This window comes from Pseudophryne corroboree, chromosome 7 (assembly GCF_028390025.1).
Source record: "Pseudophryne corroboree isolate aPseCor3 chromosome 7, aPseCor3.hap2, whole genome shotgun sequence".
Taxonomy (NCBI): domain Eukaryota; kingdom Metazoa; phylum Chordata; class Amphibia; order Anura; family Myobatrachidae; genus Pseudophryne; species Pseudophryne corroboree.
The window spans coordinates 131,342,288-131,365,063 of record NC_086450.1 but is presented as its reverse complement, the minus strand read 5'-3'; the positions used below and the strand labels follow the sequence as shown (position 1 = coordinate 131,365,063).

The following is a 22,776-nucleotide window of genomic DNA, read 5'->3' as shown; positions in this document are numbered from 1 at the left end:
TTTATTATTTTTAAGGCTTAACAAATTTAGGACAGTGTGAACAAACAAATCACTGCACAGGTCTATCAAGATGGGGAAGCCCCAATATGAGATTCCCATAGAAAATGTTTACAATGCCTCATCATAGACATTTGAATTGTGTCGTTATACTCCGCATCTGGACCATTTCACTAGGAAGTGGGTGGGCTGCTGGAGGGTCACTTACGGCTTATGTGTAGATTCTATGGCCCCACTGATCACTCAGCTTCGGTGATCTAGGCACAAGGAGATGTACAGTGAGGACAACAGATAGCAGTGCCATATCAGGACACTTCTGCACTCCGGTCCCTAACTCTAGCACACATGATGTTTTACCTCCTGACATTTTAATATTGGGCATTGAGACTCCTTGTGCATGCAAAAGGCGTGGTCTCATACCCGGTAGGCCATGCCTCCAGGTATGTGACATTTTAGTGGTGTGATTGCGTGCCATCTCCCTATTTTTAGCAGTGAAGTGCTGTCCAGATTCCTTGGAATCCAAACCTCTCCGAACACAGGGGATACAAGTCGACCGGAGCTGCAGCTTGGGTATTCCTGCCAGACTTGGATCCCACTGCGAGGCCAAACGTCATCTTCCCAGGGATTTGGATTCTATATAAGTGGTAGGGACTCAGTGCCATTTTACTCAATGCACGCTGCTGTATGCTGCGCTATGCTCTGCTGTATTGGCTGCTACAGTGACTGTGTGTATAGAGGTCACGCTGCTGAATGCTGTGCTATACACTGTTGTATTGGCTGGCTGTACTGTGTCCACAAGTGGCTGTGCTTAAAACTGACTGTGTATAGGGGGCACACTGCTGTGCTGCACTATACTTTGCTGTACACCATACTTACGTACTTTTTGGCTGCCCCATGCGGGAAAGAGAGAGCCAGGTTGGACCAGGGAAGGATGTGGCTTCATCATGGGTGGGTGGTGCAAGGGCATGGATGTGCGAACGCGTCATCATGGCCCCACCCCCGCTATTCAATGGTCAGATTAGTGGCATTGAAAAACTGGGGGCAGGGCTATCATTTCGGGGTTTAGCGTGAATCGCATCATTGACTTCCCTGGACCACCCACTTTCAGTGGCAGCTATGGGGAGGTGCGGGAAGCTGAGGGCATAAGGCAGGCTTCAGGAGACTTGCCTACATTCCCGAGGGACCAGGAGCACCACCCAAATTTCGGGAGCCTCCTGGCCAATCCCAGAGGGTAGGCAAGTATGGTATACAAGTGGTTGTGCTTAAAAGTGACTGTGTATAGGGGCACACTGCACGCTGCTGAATGCTGCGCTATATTTTGCTGTATTGGCTGTGCTGAGATTCACAAGTGGCTGTGCTGTATTCTAAAGTGACTGTTAGAGCTGAGCTGTGAGTTAAAAATAAATAAAAAAGATCTATTGTTTGCACTGTTCTGTGCACCCTACCACAGCGCACATATAATTAACAAGTGGCAAAATATGAAAATAAATGTTATTAATTTAAGTAACTGCATTTTAGAAATAAATAAAAGTACTTCAGACAGTACTGCATTAAACAAAATGCTGTATTCCAAAAATAAGGCATTTAATTAAAACATATGTTTGATAAATAGACTCTACCAGGATAAGAAGAAAATAGGCACTTTAGTATGTATTTAAAACAACCTTTTAATCATATGCCGCTGTTCATCATGGGCCATTGCTGTGTGCTTACCCCCTAGGCTTAAATTCCAAACCTCCTGCGTTCTATTCCTGGAATTACATACAGCAAGACCTCCATCTCACACAAAAGCCAGTGAATTATAAAAATAACTGAATAGTTTCACTCATCTCCAGATAGAAAGATTAATGGTGTTACAAGGAATAACAAGTGGCAGCATTTGTACTGTGGAAGGAATTGTCACAGAATTACGATAACAAAAATTGTGTATTATGCAGAATAAAAATATGACTATTCAATCATACTAAAATAAACCTGTCATCCACACTTTAGTAGTTTTTTTTTCTTTTTTTAATGAAATAAATATTTCTTCTATGCTGTAAATTCTGCTACTGTAATGTTAATGTCCCAGTCTATGATCACGCCACATACAGGTCCTTCTTAACAGCGTTGAACCCACCCAACCCACCCAAATTTTGAGAACAACTTAAAATAATAGTAACTTACTCTCCTGTAGTCCCGCTCTATCTCTCCACATGGTTACAAACAGTGAATGGCTGTAAACATACTGATTGGTGGATAACTCCAGCCAGTGACGGACTGGGGCTGCTTTCCAGTCCTGGCGTTTTAGTGGGCACGTTTCAGGGGCGGGCACACACATATCAGGGGTGGTGCATATGTTTCAGGAGGCACAGGGGCGCAGCTACTGCTTGTGGAGGTGTGCCATGTATCAGGGGTGTGTGGCCTGGCTGCAGGACTTAATCGTTAATTAAGAGATGTGTGGGCGGGCAAAAAGAGAGCCAGGAGGACACACGCCCATCCACGCTCTCTGTGTGACCAGACCGGCCAACCAACCCACCGGCCCTTCTGGCATTTGCCAGAATTGCCAAATGGGCAGTCCGGACCTGCTCCAGACATCCACCAGCCATTCACTGTCTGACTGCAGACTGGAAGGCAAGTAGAGAATGCTGCACTCTGATTGATGGATAGCTCCAGCCAACCACCAATTAGCATGTTGACAGCCATTCACTGTCTGCCAGCAGACTGGGAGGCAGGTAGAGAATGCTGCCTGACCACTCTGTGTAATTGAAAATCAGAGCAGCCGGAAAGCATTCTCTGGAGGCACCAGACTGGGGGTAAATGCCCCGGGCCAGCCCACCCCTGCTCAATGGCCCCTAAAATCAAGGGTCCCTGGGCAGCTGCCCAGGGAACCCATATGTTATGATGGCTCTGGTCACACAGTCCCATTCCTAGAATGGCAATGCTAACATTCTGCTTCATTGGCATTTCTTCGCTTTTTATTTTATTTCTTTGTACATTAATAATTCAGTATTTACTGATCAGAAACAATCTATTGAATGCAACAATCTCGACTTTAATGACAAGAATGATTCAAATTTGCCTCTGAAAACAGAGCAGAACATTACTTTTCAACTTCTCAATGTTAATTTTGTACCCAGTGGAGCAATTGTTTATTACTATGCATGCATCTAAGTTGCACTGCACATGTGCTGCAACGGTCCTGTGATAGTGGTTTCAATGTGGATTTATTTGAAAAGTGATTGACAGTAAGGCATCATTTTTGGGAGGTAACATAAGCGTGGCGACTCAAACATAGGCATGTTGTGGCGTGCCACAGCTTGTAACTACGATCCTGTAAGCAGTTAAAATGGCTCCGGCATCTTACTTCCAGCAGAATGACCATAGGGTCACTCAGAAAGTCCATGTTTGACCAATGTTTGTCCTATGGTTCCACCTCCAGTGGGCATCTCAACACAAATCCCGGCGGCGGCAGCATTTGTATATTTTTGCACATCTGCTGCTTGCAACTTTGCAGCTAGGACGGCATTTGCGTAGATCTCTGAAACAGACCCTCTGCACTGGGTATTAACAAACCACCCCCTTCTTGTGGCGACTGTCATTGTGTGTTGAGGAATGGGTGGGAGAGGGTCCAGGGGCTGGAGTGGGCTGAGCCTGCAGAAGATAACATAGAGATAACATAGGATTTTGACAGCAATTCATGACCACTTTGCCCATCTAGTCTGCCCTAAACACATGTATGACAATGCAATTCAATTCTGCAGGGCAAAGAAAATTCAAACAACTTTAATACAAAACCAATACTATTAATAATTAAATAATAGTGAATGAATTAGCAAATGTTCAAAGAGAATCACAACAATACTGGAAGTGAGAAATTATTGATCTGTCCCTCATTTTTCTCAGCAGAGTACTGCTATTGAACAATGAAAAGGGGTACAATATAGGCACATACAATTAATAAAAGCCGTTATATTGAAAGTGACATGGTGACATTTATTTGCAAATCTCACATGTTATGCATTTTAACAAGGCACAAATGGGCTTCCATCCATCTCTAAAGCTGGGTGCACACTATACTATATATCGTGCAATCTTGGTACTTTCGACTAATCTTGATGACCATCATAAAGTATGTACAACAAATATGTTGCACCCGTCATTCAACACATTGTCCCACTGGATGTTCTGAGCGTCTGTGGACAATTCCACAGGTGACGCTGTGTTGGTAAATGAGGCATGTAACTATGTATTGCATCGTTGTACAACAGATTTTGTAGTGTGTACAGTGATGCACTATATAATTACATCGCACTGCTGGGTCGCACCGTTGTTTAGAATAAAATATAATTGTTGAAAACCATTATTTTTTATTTCAATTCATGTCATGATTGCAAACGTGTCAAACCGGTACATTTGGTATAACAAGGATGGGGCGACAGGGCGTGTGCCCTGGGTGCCGATACGAAAAGGGCGCCAATGAGGGAACAGGCATTCAAGGTTGGACTTAGCCGGCCTACTCCCCAGCGGGCAGAGCTGCCTGGACACAGCTTTGTGATCAGACTACTGCCAACCCATTACACACAACCCCTGGACTCATCCTCTCTGCAGCATCCAAAATTAATCTGCCAGGGCTGCCTGCACCCTTCCCCCTTCTCTATTCCTCTTCCCCTCTCCCCCACACTGTCTCCATCAGCATAACCTGCCTCACTCCCACGTCCCAACCCCGCCTATGTGTCCATAGCACCCCTAAGTAGTGGGGTGTTAGCGTTGGAATCACAGGTGGTGGAGGCGCAGTGGGAGAAGGATCAGGACGATCAGCAGCCCTGCTGCTTCTGCCGGTAAGAGTCTTTATTTCCAGTGGTGTCTGCTTCACTTTGGAGTCTGGAGAAGTGCAAAGAGAAGAAAAAAGAAAGACTCTGTGTTGGGGCACACTTAGAAATTTGAAATAAGTTTATTAAAACTTAACATTTAATTAATAATGAATAAAAGTAATAAGGAATTTGATACAAAAAAAATGTTCAAGATCATAAAGTAAACATATATATTGACAGAGGTTGCAAACAAAAGGGGAGAGATTTAGGTACTGAATTGAAATCAGGATAAGCCTGATACAAGATTAAGGGCACCTGTGGTGAAAAATATACAAAAAATTATTATTGTGGTGCCAGAGTGAATCAAAAATCAATAATGGGGTAGAGGTAGATGATATGTACATATAATCACCGCAGTGATGAATGTAGGTAGACACCTAATCTGAATACCTCATGAAAATAGATAAAAGGCACAAAAGTTCATAATTGAGATGTCAAATGACTGAGGGTAATCACCTGGTAGAGATTTTGTTTGCTAAAAGACTAGATCCTTATAAATAACAAAGCATTTAAGAGAAGAGTGTGATTATTGGAGATACAAAAGAGCATTGATAAATACACCTAAGGGCAAAACCAATTGTTGATAAATAGAAGATTTGCAGGAAGGTTGGATAAGGAATAGGTAGGTTCAGAAATTGCTCTAACACTTCTGCTGTTTGTGATCAAAGGTCACAGCCTTACTGCACCTGATATTCCCAAGAGGTCACCCTACTAGGTACTGATCAGGCTTATCAGCGCTTAGCTTCCAAGGTCGGATGAGATTGGGCGTTGCTGCTGAAATATGGCAGTAATAGAACACTAGGACACAAATGAGAGAGTGTAATGAGTAGTGAGCAACAAGGTACTTCTGCTGTCCAGTTTCTAGCGCAGATTCTCTGTTGCTGTGAGCATTGCAGAGAGTAGTCTCGCATCTGGATGAGAGGGTACTAAAAATAGAAGTGAGATATGCTCAGAATAATTATTACTTTTATTCATTATTAATTAAATGTTAAGTTTTAATAAACTTATTTCAAATTTCTAAGTGTGCCCCAACACAGAGTCTTTCTTTTTTCTTCTCTTTGCTTATCCATTACTGACTCTGGGAGCACCACCAACTTAAATAATTGTTTAGATGTCTTTAGTAAGAATCTTTAAATTCAAACTTAGTATCGTTGGTCAGTTTCTGAACAGTTTTCTACAATCTGTGTACTAATCTATGTTCTTCATTACCACATTTCTCCTGTGCGGAACCAAACCAAATCTCTGTTAATTAAGTCTGGAGAAGTGAGATGGTGGAGAAGTTGTCCATGGCAACCAATCAGTGTTGAGGTAACAATTATAAAATACATTCTATAAATTTATATGTAATAGCTGCTTGGTTACCATGGGCAACTTCTCCACTGGCTCACTTTTCCACACTTTTCACTGCTTCATGTATAAACCCCAGTGCTGCACGTATGGTGGTACAGGGTGGTACTGCGTACCGGTAAGAAATTGACAGCCGGTACGCAGGACCACTGGCCCGACCACCTTGCTTGCAGTCACTGCTGTGTGTGAGGGGATGAGAGCGCAGCATGCGCCTCTCCTGCCCCTCATTGTTCAGTCTGGTCTCTGGCGGCGTGTATCTTAAATGAGGCGCTGATTCATTAGCCAATCAGAGCTCACGAACCGGCATTGGTGGATCCTGATTGGCTGTTGGATGGTTAGCTTTGATTGGCTTATGAACCGGCACCTGATTTATGATACATGCCACCGCTGGAGACCAGACTAAGCATCAGGAGAGGCGCGCACTGCTCTCTCCTCCTGTCAGACAAACAGCAGCAGCCAGAGCAGCTGTAACGGTGAGCTGCACTGGGGGTTCATGTGAGGACATGTGTGTATCTGGCACTGTGGGGGCATATGTGTATCTGACACTGTGGGGACATGTCTGTACCTGGCCCCGTGGGGGAATATATGTGTACCTGGCACTGTGGGGGCATATGTGTATCTGGCCCTGTGGGGGCATATGTGTATCTGGCACAGTGGGGGGCATATTTGTATCTGATTCTGTGGGGGCATATCTGGCATTATGGGGGCATATGTGTATCTAGCACTGTGGAGGCATATGTGTATCTGGCACTGTGGGAGCATATCTGGCACTGTGGGGCATATGTGTATCTGGCACTGTGGAGGCATATTTGTATCTGGCATTGAGGGAGCAAATCTGGCACTGTGGGGGCATATGTATATCTGGCACTATGGGGCCATATTTGTATCTGGCACTGGGGGGGCATATCTGGCACTGTGGGGGCATATGTGTATATGGCACTGCACTACTGGGGCATATGTGTATCTGGCACTATTGGGGGCATATGTGTATCTGGCAGTGCACTATTGAGGTCATATGTGTATCTGGCAGTGCACTACTGGGGACATATGTGTATCTGTATCTGGCACTATTGTGGGAATATGTGTATCTGGCAATGCACTATTGAGGTCATATGTGTATCTGGCCCCCCATTTGTGTACCACACCCCCATTTACATTGGCCATGCCCAGTGTGGCATGTGGCCAAACCCATTTTTTGGGCGCGCATACACACACATTACCACTAAGACTTTTTTTGTACTTGCGCCACTGATAAACCCCTTTGTCTGGTGACAGTCTTAAGCCCAACAGTCCTGCTTTATTACACTAGATGCCCATCCCTCCCCCGCCGCGATTGTATATAATGGACCCCTGTATAGTGTCAGTGTGTATATGGAACTCTGTGTGGTGTTAATGTATGTATATAAAGAACCACTGTATAGTGTTACAATTTAAGGGGCACCATTTTTTTTATTTTGCTCGGGGCACATTGGGATTTCTATAATGGGTTCACTGTGTGTGGTGCACATGGGCCCTTGGGTCCAGGAGGGGAACACACTGCACCCATATTATGATACTTACCTTTCCGGAGTCAAGCATCAGATGCTACATTCGCGGTGAAAATCGCAGTCAAAATGGCACCGCACATGCGCAGTAGTCAAATTGATCTCCAAAGTCCTGCGCATGTGCAGTAATCTCCGGCACAATACTGGAGACTACTGTGTCATGCAGAGGAGGGGGCCCACCCGGAGGTGCACACAGGCCCCCTCCTCTGTTAAAATGCCCCTGTCTAGGTGTCTTTGACCCTAGTTACATCTCTGAATGTATGTGATGACTACAGACTAGGTGACACTAGTCGGTTACCTCAGCAGGAGTCAGGGCTGTATTAACAGCATGGTAGGCCAGCGTTGTCAGGCTGTCATCAGGGCCATTTTGTAGGACCTGGCACTGGGGCCCCTACCTAATCATTCACGGGAATAAATAAAAAATCATAATTTACCCCGGCCCAGTGCCGTTTCTCCACATGCTTCCATACAGTGAAAAATGGATAGATACAGACATCCACCAATAAGCATGCTGGCAGCCATTCACTGTCTGGCAGCAGGCTGGGAGGCAGATAGAGAATGCTGACTGGCCTCTCTGGTTGTGTGTAATTCTGGTTGTGTGGCTTTTATATTTAATTTGCTTAAGTCCACCATTATAATAGCCCTATATTGTCTGTTTTTTGCTTGAAAGTGGAGCTTTTGTTATTTCCCAGATCATGAAATCAGCACAGCAATGCAAGTCACTCTAACTCCCTTCCCTGCACAGCAATATTATCATTTTGTACCATTTTACTCCCTCGCTTGACACTTTAAAAATATATAAACACTTTCATTCAATAGCCAATTTAGAATAAATTAGGGCTGCCTGAATGTAGCCAAGGCTATTTAGTTACAAGTGGCTCTAGTATTAGGAGAATAACATTATGCCGCTCAGCTGCCTCTTGAGCTGTTACCTATTCATCAAAAATGTGTGAAATGGATGGGAGCCTGTAGTGGCTGTATGTGATAACATTGATTCTTGAAGCTTAAATGCACAATTAAATTAACAATAACACACACCTAAATAGCAGGCTTTGCATGCATTCAGAGAAAACACATGTTAGCTTATAGAGTGTTATCCCCTGAAAACAGTTTGCTTTACAAAACCCGACAGTCCTAGAAAATAATCAATTATAACAGTGATTTCAGTCTGGAAACATGCATGCCCATCCTACATTGTAAGCCTGTTATTTAAGTCAACATTTCTGTCTTTCTTCTAGTATCCTGTATACAGTAGATGAATCTTATGCACAAACACCCTGATCCAGTGCCGCAACAGGGCAGCAGTCTGCCAGCACCCCCTAGTTGCAGCCCCTGCCTTAGCTCCTCTGTAGATGTCATTATGAAATGAAAAAGTGGAGTGGTTAAATATAGGCCCAGTTGCACAATGGGGGTAATTCCAAGTTGATCGCAGCAGGATTTTTGTTAGCAATTGGGCAAAACCATGTGCACTGCAGGGGAGGCAGATATAACAAATCAAAACAACTGCTGAGTTGCCAGATCAGTCAACACTTTAGGGGGCAATGCGAGGATTTGTGATGATGCAATTCCTGTAATCATGGGGGTAATTCCAAGTTGATCGCAGCAGGATCATATAGGAGCATGTTATATCTGCCTCCCCTGCAGTGCACATAGGGGGTAATTCCAAGTTGATCGCAGCAGGATTTTTGATAGCAATTGGGCAAAACCATGTGCACTGCAGGGGAGGCAGATAAAACGTGCAGAGAGAGTTAGATTTGGGTGGGTTATTTTATTTCTGTGCAGGGTAAATACTGGCTGCTTTATTTTTACACTGCAATTTAGATTGCAGATTGAACACACCCCACCCAAATCTAACTCTCTCTGCACATGTTATATCTGCCTCCCCTGCAGAGCACATGGTTTTGCCCAACTGCTAAAAAATTTCCTGCTGCGATCAACTTGGAATTACCCGCATGGTTTTGCCCAACTGCTAACAAAAATCCTGCTGCGATCAACTTGGAATTATACCCTATGTCCCTGCTCCTGCTGTGCAATTATGTGAATTACATCTTCACACTAGCAAAGGCAAGACCTCATGCCGCAAATCATATCATCAAGGTTAACCCATCCACTATAAAAGAGAAATTGGATCTGGGAGGTAACTACGGGCAATGCAGATTCTTATGCATCTTAGGAGCATCTCTACTTGTAATGGAGTAGGTGTAACGTTGCTGTAATACCGCGTTCAGAGTTAGGTTAATCTCAGAAAGGGCGTGTTGATGAAACTGCAGACTACAAAGAGTTGTGTTTGCAATACATTTTCTGGTTAAGCCACTGGCGTGGTTCTTGCCTCAATTACAAATCTGCTGGTATGTACAGTACTCTTCTAAATCACCAAACACACACACATTCCCAACAGTATATACATGAAAATATGCCTGATTTCAGTTGCATCTTTTACACAAAGGGAAGGGCTGGCACAAGAACGTCCTGGTGATAATGATGGCTATGCAGCCAAGTGTATGGATAGTAGTGGTCCAGCTGCAGATATGCGTATATCTCAGCATCCAGGCAAATATGCACATTTAGGGGCTGATTCTGAGTCATACAGATCTTTTTCCGTGGATCTAAACAGTGAGTTTTTGCATACAGCCCATGTGCAGAAGTGACTTTACGCATTTTTATGTATATCGTCCTATTCTGAGTCGGACACAACTTGGCCGGATCTGTCTTTCCGTGAAGAAGGGTATTTCATGGTGGAAACTGGGCAGGCAGCAAAGCGATCACACGGAATCACCATGACTTGTGTGTCATGGGCATGTGTCTAAAGCTGCATGCGTATGGACATCTAGCATGGGACTGGTGCAAGTGCATATACTGTAATATCAATTGACCAACCTATATAAAATTGCCATGAGTTTAGTCATGGTCAGGGCAGGTTTAAGCATTGGGGAGCCCGGGGGAAGGGCGATGTATATTGGATTGAGCAATACAGGACCCATTCAAGGAGGAACAAAATGCTCGGCTCCTAGACTTCCCTCTTAATATATGATTGGTGTCACCTGTGTTGAACTATTTAATTGATAAAGGTATTTCAACCCAAGTGATTTCAATCATAAATTAAGAGGGAAGTCCAGGTAGAGATTATTTTGTCCATCCTGGAATGGGTCACGTTGGGAGGTATGGATTGTGTATATTAAATTTAAACCAATTGTGTGTATTAGATTTGAATTAATACTGTAGTTTAATAATGCCTTGGTACTTTTTTACAGCTCTACTTAATTGAGAGACAACTATTTTTATAAATTTATCCTGTAGTGGAACAAAAACAATTTAACAACCTTAAAATACACATAATAAAATAAAATGTTTAATTTATCTTGTCACATGCAAGCGCCTCTGTGCTACTTACACACTGGGACAGGACTCAGAAGGACTCTCTGTGTGTTTTTGTCGCTGAAACCTGATACTCCTGTGTTTCTACCTACGCTGCATTCTGTCGTTCGTATTCTGGTTGTCTGGTTCTACTACTGCTCAAGAGGGAGTGCTAGTAATGCCAGTGTGCTTTGGCCAGGGGGCGCCCTGACAGCGGAGGGCCCAAAGTACAGTATGCCCGCCGTCCCCCCTCTCTTAGTCTGAATATGGTCACAGTCTTGTCACAGTGATTAATTGGTCACTGTTATGACAAGCATTAACACTGTGTTTACCTTGCGGTAAATGGAGCACACGATAAGGCAATGCACCAAGGCAAATGTTAAGTCTCTAGTGAATACACACCTTAATTGTGTCCGTGTCTGATAAGCAGTTAAGTAACAAAACACATCTGCAAAAATAAGTAACAAAATAATACATACAGATTTGTTATGGCGTGGCTTTCCACTCTACAATAATATTTACAAAATAGAAAATTGGAATATCTCATACATGTGGGAACTCTACTATTAAGTCTGTTTGTTCATTACTGTCAATTAGAACATATAATGCCAATCAACGCAGCAACATTCTTGACAGAAAAATTAACATCCTAAAAATGTGTCATTGCAATTTTTTTTTTGATGTTGCTTAAAATATTATATTCTTTATATTAAAGTTGTTTCCCCTCCTCTTGTAATGTATGACCAAAATTCATTCTGCAACCAGAAGGAAGCTGGCACAGCTTGATTAAACTTGGCAGCACCCTGGTCTAAAGCTGAACAAATAGATTTTTAAGTGATATATGAATGGGAAGATTTGGCTTCTGTACAGCATTTTCTGAATCCATGTAAATGAGGGACTGAATGATTGTCATTAAGCTCTGTGAATGATATGCAAGACTCTATACAAGCGTTATTAAGAGAGGAGGATGGTGATGTCCTGGAGAAGGATATGTTTAGATGCATGCTTATTCATTCCAAACAATGCTAATCATTATACAGACTTCTCTTAACATGAGACTAAAAATATAACGTAACAAGATACCATTCAGAACATGCAGATGGTTAGGGCAGGCCATTGACAGGGTGTCATCCAACATGAAGTGACCATTGAGAAATAATTATTGCAGGAGGCAGTGTGTCTTATTAAATGGCTATTAAATCACACTTATTTTTAACTACATACATGCTGAATAACCCATACTAGTAGTTTCAGTACATAAAGTTAAATAATTGTGAACCGCCCATTCCAGTGGCGCACCCAGGTGGGTTTCCGAGCACCCAGAAACCCCCTCCACCAAAAAATAAATATATATATATATTTTTTTAGCTGCATTAGTATTATTAATGGCTGTATAGCGTACTCTGCAGCCTGCTGTCTTCCTGGTGGCACTTGTAAGTGCTTAATAAAAGTTTACTTTATTTTAATTATAGTACATATATATCCATGTGCATACATATATACACATGTATATACATACATACATATAAACACACACACATATGATATATATACATGTGTATATATACGTGTACTGAATGTATATAATAAGATTTTAAACCTACAGGTAAATCTTTTTCTCCTAGTCCGTAGTGGATGCTGGGGACTCCGTAGAGACCATGGGGTATAGACGGGCTCCGCAGGAGACATGGGCACTCTAAAGACTTTAGATGGGTGTGCACTGGCTCCTCCCTCTATGCCCTTCCTCCAGACCTCAGTTAGAGAACTGTGCCCAGAGGAGACGGACAGTACGAGGAAAGGATTTTTGTTAATCTAAGGGCAAGATACATACCAGAAAACTAAACAAGAGAGCGCAGGCAGACTCCACTAAAATTTCACAGTTTTAATCATAAAATGTACACAATGGGGGTCATTCTGAGTTGTTCGCTCACAAGCTGCTTTTAGCAGCTTTGCACACGCTAAGCCGCCGCCTACTGGGAGTGAATCTTAGCTTCTTAAAATTGCGAACGAAAGATTCGCAATATTGCGATAAGACATCTCTGTGCAGTTTCTGAGTAACTCGAGACTTACTCGGCATCTGCGATCAGTTCAGTGCTTGTCGTTCCTGGTTTGACGTCACAAACACACCCAGCGTTCGCCCAGACACTCCTCCGTTTCTCCAGCCACTCCCGCGTTTTTCCCAGAAACGGTAGCGTTTTTTCACACACTCCCATAAAACGGCCAGTTTCCGCCCAGAAACACCCACTTCGTGTCAATCACATTACGATCACCAGAACGAGGAAAAAACCGTGAGTAAAATTCCTAACTGCATAGCAAATTTACTTGGTGCAGTCGCAGTGCGGACATTGCGCATGCGCACTAAGCGGAAAATCGCTGCGATGCGAAGAAATTTACCGAGCGAACAACTCGGAATGACCCCCAATGATCACATAATAAAATATACATATACCTATTGATACTACAGTGTAGCCAATAAAAGGTCCACACTAAACTTCATACAATTCCACAAAAATCGGTGCACTGATAGACTGATATAGTGGTGATCTTTAAATTAAAACCAATATGTCCTGAAAATTGGCAGCTGATGTTTAGCGCTGAAAATCTAGATGTTATCCATAGATCAGTCCCATACTTGAAGATAATTTCATCAGGTTAAAGTCAATAGATGTATAACAAGTGCACTGTTATTTTTAAAAGTTAGGCCTCTATTTGTCACACCAAGTCGACACCGCACCAGTTCTAGCTGCTGCTCTAGTTAGTGTAGCAGCATGTCGGGATGATAACGCTTACCACTTCCACGTTGTACATACAGCACTGACAAGTGCTCGGGTGCCGCTGGCTCCGGCGGCTAAGTCCAGCACTCTCTCCTTACTACAGCGTGTCAGACTGATGACCGCTTACCGCTTCCAAGGATCGTCTAGCGGTACTGTAGATATCCAAAACGCCGTTGGTTTAAAGGGATGAGCTGGCAGCCACGGCCCCTGTATTGCAAATGGGACCAGTGCAGGTGGCTCTGCTCGGGCAAATTAAACCCGACAGTGGAGTGGAGCTGGAGCGGGTAAAAGGCCGTGAAAAAGTAAAGGTGATCAAATGAAAGTAGTCGGATCCTGTGAAATTTTAGTGGAGTCTGCCTGCGCTCTCTTGTTTAGTTTTCTGTTTTCCATTTGTTTAGGGATTGCTAGTACCCTATTGCTCTGAGAGCGGCAAGCAGCATTTCAACATAGGCTCAGGGAGGCGCCTTTCTTTCTTGTAGGTTAAGATACATACCAGCCCACACCATCCACACCGTACAACTCGGAACATACGAACCAGTTAACAGTATGAAACAAAACAGCATCAGCCCGAGACTGATCAAAACTGTAACATAACCCTTATGTAAGCAATAACTATATACAAGTCTTGCAGAATTTTGTCCGCACTGGGACGGGTGCCCAGCATCCTCTACGGACTAGGAGAAAAAGATTTACCGGTAGGTTTAAAATCTTATTTTCTCTTACGTCCTAGAGGATGCTGGGGACTCCGTAAGGACCATGGGGATTATACCAAAGCTCCAGACCGGGCGGGAGAGTGCGGATGACTCTGCAGCACTGATTGAGCAAACATAAGGTCCTCCTCCGCCAAGGTATCAAACTTGTAGAATTTAGCAAAAGTGTTTGAACCCGACCAAGTCGCCGCTCGGCAAAGCTGTAATGCAGAGACGCCTCGGGCAGCCGCCCAAGAAGAGCCCACCTTCCTAGTGGAATGGGCCTTTACCAAATTTGGTAACGGCAATCCAGCCGTAGAATGAGCCTGCTGAATCGTGTTACAGATCCAGCGAGCAATAGTCTGTTTAGAAGCAGGAGCGCCAAGCTTGTTTGCTGCATACAGGACAAACAGTGCCTCTGTTTTCCTAACCCGAGCCGTCCTGGCTACATAAATCTTTAAGGCCCTGACTACATCAAGGGACTTGGAATCCTCCAAGTCACCCGTAGCCACAGGCACCACGATAGGTTGGTTCATATGAAAAGATGAAACCACCTTAGGCAAAAAATGAGGACGAGTCCTTAATTCTGCTCTATCCACATGGAAAATCAGATAGGGGCTCTTGTGAGACAAAGCCGCCAATTCAGACACCCGCCGTGCAGATGCCAAGGCCAACAATATGACCACCTTCCAAGTGAGAAATTTTAAATCCACCGTTTGAAGAGGCTCAAACCAGTGAGAGTTTAGGAACTGTAACACCACGTTAAGGTCCCATGGTACCACTGGGGGCACAAAAGGAGGCTGGATGTGCAGCACTCCCTTTACAAAAGTCTGGGCTTCTGGGAGAGAAGCCAATTCATTCTGAAAGAAAATTAATAAGGCCGAAATCTGTACCTTAATGGAGCCTAACTTTAGGCCCATATCCACTCCTGTCTGTAGAAAGTGGAGAAAACGACCCAGATGGAAATCTTCAGTAGGAGCATTCTTGGCTTCACACCAAGATACATACTTCCTCCAGATGCGGTGATAATGTTTCGCCGTCACCTCCTTCCTAGCCTTAATCAGAGTAGGGATGGCTTCCTCTGTAAATACCTTTCCCCGCTAGGATTTGGTGTTCAACCGCCATGCCGTCAAACGTAACCGCGGTAAGTCTTGGAACACGCAGGGCCCCTGCTGCAATAGGTCTTCCCTGAGAGGAAGAGGCCACGGATCTTCTGTGAGCATTTCCCGAAGATCTGAATACCAGGCCCTTCGAGGCCAATCCGGAACAATGAGTATTGTCTGCACTCCTTTTCGTCTTATGATTCTTCGTATTTTTGAGATGAGCGGAACAGGGGGGAACACATAGACCGACTGAAACACCCATGGTGTCACCAGGGCGTCCACCGTTACTGCCTGAGGGTCCCTTGACCTGGCACAATACCTCCGAAGCTTCTTGTTGAGGCGTGACGCCATCATGTCTATTTGTGGAAGTCCCCACTGACTTGTTATCTCAGCAAAAACTTCTTGATGAAGTCCCCACTCTCCTGGATGGAGATCGTGTCTGCTGAGGAAGTCTGCTTCCCAGTTGTCCACTCCCGGAATGAAGACTGCTGACAGAGCGCTTGCGTGATTTTCCGCCCAGCGAAGAATCCTGGTGGCTTCCGCCATTGCCACTCTGCTCCTTGTCCCGCCTTGGCGGTTTACATGAGCCACAGCTGTGACGTTGTCTGATTGAATCAGAACCGGTAGGTCACGAAGAAGATTCTCCGCTTGTCATAGGCTGTTGTATATGGCCCTCAATTCCAGTACGTTGATGTGTAGACAAGCCTCCTGGCTTGACTATAGTCCCTGAAAACTTCTTCCTTGTGTGACTGCTCCCCATCCTCGGAGGCTCGCGTCCGTGGTCACCAGAACCCAGTCTTGAATGCCGAACCTGCGACCTTCGAGAAGGTGAGCACTCTGCAGCTACCACAGGAGGGACACCCTGGCCCTGGGGGACAGGCTTATTTTCTGATGTATCTGTAGATGGGACCCCGACCACTTGTCCAGAAGGTCCCACTGAAACGTCCTCGCATGAAACCTGCCGAAGGGGATGGCCTCGTAGGTCGCCACCATTTTTCCCAGTACTCGAGTGCATTGATGGACTGACACTTTTTTCGGTTTTAACAGGTCTCTGACCATGTTCTGGAGTTCCTGGGCTTTTTCCATTGGGAGAAAAACCCTCTTTTGTTCCGTGTCCAGAATCATGCCTACGAAAGATAGCCGAATCGTTGGAATCAACTGTGACTTTGGTAGATTTAGAATCCAGCCATGCTGCTGCAGCACTCTCAGGGAGAGTGACACGCTTTTCTGCAATTGATCTCTCGATTTTGCTTTTATCAGGAGATCGTCCAAGTACAGGATAATTGTGACTCCCTGCCTACGCAGGAGCACCATCATTTCCGCCATTACCTTGGGGAAAATCCTCGGGGCCGTGGAAAGCCCAAACTGCAACGTCTGAAACTGGTAATGACAGTCCTGTACAGCGAATCTCAGGTATGCCTGATGAGGGGGATATATGGGGACATGAAGGTATGCATCCTTTATGTCTAGTGACACCATAAAATCCCCCTCCTCCAGGCTGGAGATAACTGCCTGGTGCGATTCCATCTTGAATTTGAACTTTTTCAAGTACAGGTTTAGGGATTTTAGATTTAGAATGGGTCTGACCGAGCCATCCGGTTTCGGGACCACAAACAGGGTTGAATAGTACCCCTTCCCCTGTTGAACTATGGGCACCTTGACAATCACTTGTTGTTGACAAAGTTTTTGAATTGCAGCTAAAACTATCTCCCTTTCTGGGGGAGAAGCTGGTAAAGCCGATTTGAAAAATCGGCGAGGAGGCACGTCTTCGAATTCCAGCTTGTAGCCTTGGGATACAATTTCCATCGCCCAAGGATCCACGGCTGACTGAACCCAGACCTGGCTGAAGAGTCGAAGACGTGCCCCCACCGGCGCGGACTCCCTCAGTGGAGCCCCAGCGTCATGCGGTGGATTTAGTAGAAGCCCGGGAGGACTTCTGCTCCTGGGAACTAGCCGTAGCAGGCATTCTTTTCCCTCTACCCTTACCTCTGGCGAGGGAGGAAGAGCCCCGACCTCTTTTGGACTTATGCGAACGAAAGGACTGCATCTGATATTGCGGTGTTTTCTTTTGCTGTGGGGGAACATAAGATAAAAAAGTAGATTTACCCGCGGTAGCTGTGGAAACCAGGTCCGCGAGACCTTCCCCAAATAAAACCTCACCCTTGTAAGGTAAAACTTCCATATGTCTCTTTGAGTCGGTATCAACCGTCCATTGACGGGTCCACAGGGCTCGCCTAGCAGAAATCGCCATGGGGTTGGCTCTTGAACCTAACAGCCCAACGTCTCTGGAAGCGTCTCTCATATATAAGACTGCGTCTTTAATATGACCTAAGGTCAATAAAATGCTATCCCTATCTAGGGTATCAATGTCAGATGACAAGGTATCTGCCCAAGCTGCTACAGCGCTACAAACCCAAGCCGACGCTATTGCCGGTCAGAGCAAGGCACCCGTATGTGCATAAAATAAGAATTTACTTACCGATAATTCTATTTCTCATAGTCCGTAGTGGATGCTGGGGACTCCGTAAGGACCATGGGGGATAGCGGCTCCGCAGGAGACTGGGCACAAAAGTAAAAGCTTTAGGACTACCTGGTGTGCACTGGCTCCTCCCCCTATGACCCTCCTCCAAGCCTCAGTTAGGATACTGTGCCCGGACGAGCGTACACAATAAGGAAGGATATTGAATCCCGGGTAAGACTTATACCAGCCACACCAATCACACCGTACAACCTGTGATCTGAACCCAGTTAACAGCATGATAACAGAGGAGCCTCTGAAAAGATGGCTCACAACAATAATAACCCGATTTTTGTAACAATAACTATGTACAAGTATTGCAGACAATCCGCACTTGGGATGGGCGCCCAGCATCCACTACGGACTATGAGAAATAGAATTATCGGTAAGTACATTCTTATTTTCTCTAACGTCCTAAGTGGATGCTGGGGACTCCGTAAGGACCATGGGGATTATACCAAAGCTCCCAAACGGGCGGGAGAGTGCGGATGACTCTGCAGCACCGAATGAGAGAACTCCAGGTCCTCCTCAGCCAGGGTATCAAATTTGTAGAATTTAGCAAACGTGTTTGCCCCTGACCAAGTAGCTGCTCGGCAAAGTTGTAAAGCCGAGACCCCTCGGGCAGCCGCCCAAGATGAGCCCACCTTCCTTGTGGAATGGGCATTTACAGATTTTGGCTGTGGCTGGCCTGCCACAGAATGTGCAAGCTGAATTGTACTACAAATCCAGCGAGCAATAGTCTGCTTAGAAGCAGGAGCACCCAGCTTGTTGGGTGCATACAGGATAAATAGCGAGTCAGATTTTCTGACTCCAGCCGTCCTGGAAACATATATTTTCAGGGCCCTGACTACGTCCAGCAACTTGGAGTCCTCCAAGTCCCTAGTAGCCGCAGGCACCACAATAGGCTGGTTCAAGTGAAATGCTGAAACCACCTTAGGGAGAAATTGAGGACGAGTCCTCAATTCTGCCCTGTCCGTATGAAAAATTAGATAAGGGCTTTTATAGGATAAAGCCGCTAATTCTGAGACACGCCTGGCTGAAACCAGGGCTAACAGCATTACCACCTTCCATGTGAGATATTTTAAGTCCACAGTGGAAAGTGGTTCAAACCAATGTGATTTTAGGAATCCCAAAACTACATTTAGATCCCAAGGTGCCACTGGAGGCACAAAAGGAGGTTGTATATGCAGTACCCCCTTGACAAACGTCTGTACTTCAGGAACTGAAGCCAGTCCTTTTTGGAAGAAAATGACAGGGCCGAAATCTGAACCTTAATGGACCCTAATTTTAGGCCCATAGACAGTCCTGTTTGTAGGAAATGCAGGAAACGACCCAGTTGAAATTCCTCTGTAGGGGCCTTCCTGGCCTCGCACCACGCAACATATTTACGCCAAATACGGTAATAATGTTGTACGGTTACATCCTTCCTAGCTTTGATCAGGGTAGGGATGACTTCATCCGGAATGCCTTTTTCCTTCAGGATCCGGCGTTCAACCGCCATGCCGTCAAACGCAGCCGCGGTAAGTCTTGGAAGAGACAGGGTCCCTGCTGGAGCAGGTCCTTTCTTAGAGGTAGAGGCCACGGGGTCCTCTGTGAGCATCTCTTGAAGTTCCGGGTACCAAGTCCTTCTTGGCCAATCCGGAGCCACGAGTATAGTCCTTACTCCTCTCCTTCTTATGATCCTCAGTACCTTTGAGAGGCAGAGGAGGGAACACATACACTGACTGGTACACCCATGGTGTTACCAGAGCGTCCACAGCTATTGCCTGAGGGTCCCTTGACCTGGCGCAATATCTGTCTAGTTTTTTGTTGAGGCGGGACGCCATCATGTCCACCTTTGGTTTTTCCCAACGGTTCACAATCATGTGGAAGACTTCTGGGTGAAGTCCCCACTCCCCCGGGTGGAGGTCGTGTCTGCTGAGGAAGTCTGCTTCCCAGTTGTCCACACCCGGAATGAACACTGCTGACAGTGCTATCACATGATTTTCTGCCCAGAGAAGAATCCTTGAAACTTCTGTCATTGCACTCCTGCTTCTTGTGCCGCCCTGTCTGTTTACGTGGGCGACTGCCGTGATGTTGTCCGACTGGATCAGCACCGGCTGACCTTGAAGCAGAGGTCTTGCTAGGCTCAGAGCATTGTAGATGGCTCTTAGCTCCAGGATATTTATGTGAAGTGATGTCTCCAGGCTTGACCACAAGCCCTGGAAATTTCTTCCCTGTGTGACTGCTCCCCAGCCTCTCAGGCTGGCATCGGTGGTCACCAGGACCCAGTCCTGAATGCCGAATCTGCGGCCATCTAGAAGATGAGCACTCTGCAACCACCACAGGAGAGACACCCTTGTCCTTGGAGACAGGGTTATCCGCTGATGCATCTGAAGATGCGATCCGGACCATTTGTCCAGCAGATCCCACTGAAAAGTTCTTGCGTGGAATCTGCCGAATGGAATCGCTTCGTAAGAAGCCACCATTTTTCCCAGGACCCTTGTGCATTGATGCACTGACACTTGGCCTGGTTTTAGGAGGTTCCTGACTAGCTCGGATAACTCCCTGGCTTTCTCCTCCGGGAGAAACACCTTTTTCTGGACTGTGTCCAGGATCATCCCTAGGAACAGAAGACGAGTCGTCGGAATCAGCTGCGATTTTGGAATATTGAGAATCCAATCGTGCTGCCGCAACACTACCTGAGATAGTGCTACACCGACCTCCAACTGTTCCCTGGATCTTACCCTTATCAGGGAATCGTCCAAGTAAGGGATAACTAAAATTCCCTTCCTTCGAAGGAGTATCATCATTTCGGCCATTACCTTGGTAAAGACCCGGGGTGCCGTGGACCATCCATACGGCAGCGTCTGAACTGATAGTGACAGTTCTGTACCACAAACCTGAGGTACCCTTGGTGAGAAAGGTAAATTGGGACATGAAGGTAAGCATCCTTGATGTCCCGAGACATCATGTAGTCCCCTTCTTCCAGGTTCGCAATCACTGCTCTGAGTGACTCAATCTTGAATTTGAACCTCCGTATGTAAGTTTTCAAGATTTTAGATTTAGAATCGGTCTCACCGAGCCGTCCGGCTTCGGTACCACAACAGTGTGGAATAATACCCCGTTCCCTGTTGCAGGAGGGGTACCTTGATTATCACCTGCTGGGAATACAGCTTGTGAATGGCTTCCAAAACTGCCTCCCTGTCAGAGGGAGACATCGGTAAAGCCGACTTTAGGAAACGGCAAGGGGGAGACGTCTTGAATTCCAATTTGTACCCCTGAGATATCCCTTGAAGGATCCAGGGGTCTATTTGCGCGTGCAAAATTCATTGAGATGGGCCCCCACCATGCCTGATTCTGCTTGTAAAGCCCCAGCGTCATACTGAGGGCTTGGCAGAGGCGGGAGAGGGCTTCTGTTCCTGGGAACTGGCTGATTTCTGCAGCCTTTTTCCTCTCCCTCTGTCACGGGGCAGAAATGAGGAACCTTTTGCCCGCTTGCCCACGAAAAGACTGCGCCTGATAATACGGCGTCTTCTTATGTTGAGAGGCGACCTGGGGTACAAACGTGGATTTCCCAGCTGTTGCCGTGGCCACCAGGTCTGAAAGACCGACCCCAAATAACTCCTCCCTTTAATAAGGCAATACTTCCAAATGCCGTTTGGAATCCGCATCACCTGACCACTGTCGTGTCCATAACCCTCTACTGGCAGAAATGGACAACGCACTTAGACTTGATGCCAGTCGGCAAATATTCCGCTGTGCATCACGCATATATAGAAATGCATCTTTTAAATGTTCTATAGGCAATAATATATTGTCCCTATCTAGGGTATCAATATTTTCAGTCAGGGAATCCGACCACACCAACCCAGCACTGCACATCCAGGCTGAGGCGATTGCTGGTCGCAGTATAACACCAGTATGTGTGTAAATACATTTTAGGATACCCTCCTGCTTTCTATCAGCAGGATCCTTAAGGGCGGCCATCTCAGGAGAGGGTAGAGCCCTTGTTCTTACAAGCGTGTGAGCGCTTTATCCACCCTAGGGGATGTTTCCCAACGCACCCTAACCTCTGGCGGGAAAGGATATAATGCCAATAACATTTTTGAAATTATCAGTTGTTATCGGGGGAAACCCACGCATCATTACACACCTCATTTAATTTCTCAGATTCAGGAAAACTACAGGTAGTTTTTCCTCACCGAACATAATACCCCTTTTTGGTGGTACTCGTATTATCAGAAATGTGTAAAACATTTTTCATTGCCTCAATCATGTAACGTGTGGCCCTACTGGAAGTCACATTTGTCTCTTCACCGTCGACACTGGAGTCAGTATCCGTGTCGGCGTCTATATCTGCCATCTGAGGTAACGGGCGCTTTAGAGCCCCAGACGGCCTATGAGACGTCTGGACAGGCACAAGCTGAGTAGCCGGCTGTCTCATGTCAACCACTGTCTTTTATACAGAGCTGACACTGTCACGTAATTCCTTCCAACAGTTCATCCACTCAGGTGTCGACCCCCTAGGGGGTGACATCACTATTACAGGCAATCTGCTCCGTCTCCACATCGTTTTTCTCCTCATACATGTCGACACAAACGTACCGACACACAG

The 22,776-nt window shown here is 45.6% G+C and overlaps 1 pseudogene; it reads right to left on the bottom strand.

Annotated features, from left to right (window-relative positions):
* Positions 1 to 5,524: 5,524 nt before the first annotated feature.
* Positions 5,525 to 5,643, bottom strand: LOC134946058 (5S ribosomal RNA; annotated as a pseudogene).
* Between the last annotated feature and the right edge of the window lie 17,133 nt (positions 5,644 to 22,776).